At 39.6% G+C, this 1,991-nt stretch overlaps 1 non-coding gene across 1 annotated transcript; it reads left to right on the top strand.

Moving 5' to 3' along the window:
* The first annotated feature begins 1,095 nt into the window (after positions 1-1,095).
* Positions 1,096-1,201, top strand: LOC112746029 (small nucleolar RNA R71). Its single transcript, XR_003173929.1, has one exon. It is a non-coding gene; the product is annotated as a small nucleolar RNA R71 (small nucleolar RNA).
* The last annotated feature ends 790 nt before the right edge of the window (positions 1,202-1,991 follow it).

Raw genomic sequence — 1,991 nt, 5'->3', positions numbered from 1 at the left:
GCCTCTGCAAAAGGAATGTTGATCTGCAGCTTCTTGAAGACATCTAAAAATTTAGAGAATTGCTTCTCTTTGGACACCTTCTGAAGCCTCTGAGGATATGGCATTTTTGGCTTGTATTCAGGGGCCTTTGGTAAGGTGGGATAAGTGTCAAGAGAGTCAGGAAACGGGTTGTCTGCACGCTTAGGAGGGGCGTGCTCTACTTCTTCCTTCTTCTCCTCTGGAGTTTTCTTTTCAACTAGATCTTCATTGACCTTGGTCTCAAAACCGGCTACATTACCACTTCTCAATTGAATAACCTTGCAATCTTCTCTTGGGTTCACCACTGTATCACCAGGGAATGTATTTGAGGATCTTTCAAGTAATTGCTTGCTCATTTGACCCATTTGCACCTCCAAGTTTCTAATGGAGGCTCTGGTTTCTTTCATGAAACTTATCATCATCTCCCAATTAGAATCTTCTTGAGATTTAAAATTTGCCTGCTGAGGTGGTTGTTGTTGCTGAGACTGAAATTGGTGGTTATTATTGTTGTTCTGTTGAAAACCGCCCTGAGAACTATTGTTGAAGTTTTGAGGTCTCTGAGGTTGATCTCTCCACCCAAAATTTGGGTGATTCCTCCATCCATAATTGTATGTCTTAGAATATGGATCATTGTTGGGATTTCTAGGACCACTCGCCATGTAATTCACCTGTTCAGAAGAGAGTTGAGCATAATCACAATTATCATTTTGCATAAAGTTACCTGCCATGTCATAGGAGACTTCCTGTGGTGGATTTTGGGTGTTGATAGCTGAGACTTGTATGCCACCCATCTATTGAGTAAGTAGATTTATTTGCTGAGACATCAGCTTGTTCTGAGCAAGAAGAGTATTAACAGCTTCTACTTCCAACACGCCTCTCTTCTGAGGGGTCTCAGAGTTCACAGGATTCCTATTAGATGAGTATAAATATTGGTTGCTTGTAACCAATTCAATCAGCTCAATAGTTTCCTCTGGTGTCTTCTTCTTGTACAATGAACTGCCTGCAGAAGTGTCTAGGCTCATCTTAGACATCTCACCCAAGCCTTCATAAAAGATATCCAGTTGGGTCCATTTGGAGAACATGTCTGGAGGGCATTGCCTAGTCAATAGCTTGTATCTCTCCCAAGCTTCATAAAGAGTTTCTCCCTCCTTCTGTCTGAAAGTCTGAACCTCCAACCTAAGCTTAGTCAGCTTCTTTGGTGGGAAAAATTTAGTGAGAAACTCAGTAACCACCTTTTCCCAAGTATCCAAACTCTCCTTCGGTTGGGAATCTAGCCATAGCTTTGCTTTATCACTCAGAGCAAATGGGAAGAGCATGAGTTTTTATACCTCATGATTCACTCCATTTGTCTTCACAGTATCACATATCTGCAGAAAATCAGAAATAAACTGATTTGGATCTTCATGAGGAAGTCCGTGATACTGGCAGTTTTATTGCACCAGGGTGACCAATTGTGGCTTCAACTCAAAGTTGTTCGCAGCTATAGGAGGTACCACAATGCTTTTTCCATAGAGATCCACAGTAGGGACAGAATAAGAGCCAAGCACACTCCTCTGTTGATCATTCCCGTTCGAATTTGCCACATTGGCATTAGCATTATTGTTAGGATCCATAGTGGATTCTGTAGCCTTGTAAAGTCTTGCTTGTTGTAAATGCCGCCTGAAAGTTCTTTCAAGTTTAGGATTAAAGTCTAAGAGATGTTCCTTGCCTCTGTTTCTGCGCATAAACAAACAGAAGACAAGAAAAGATGGAATTCTCTACGTCAGAGTGCAGAGAATTCCCAGTGAGGTAACCTGAATAAAGAGATAAAAATATTGAATCAAACAAACAAACACTAAAATTCAAAAGTTACTAGAAAAATTATTACTAAAAATTTTCAAAATTATTAGGCAAATTAAATAAGAAAAGTTAAAATAAGACTAACTAGGGGACACCAAACTTAATTTCAGAAATTAAAAAATAATTATTAGTAT

This window comes from Arachis hypogaea, chromosome 14 (genome assembly GCF_003086295.3).
Source record: "Arachis hypogaea cultivar Tifrunner chromosome 14, arahy.Tifrunner.gnm2.J5K5, whole genome shotgun sequence".
Taxonomy (NCBI): Eukaryota; Viridiplantae; Streptophyta; class Magnoliopsida; order Fabales; family Fabaceae; genus Arachis; species Arachis hypogaea.
This window is presented reverse-complemented; position numbering and strand designations above follow the sequence as displayed.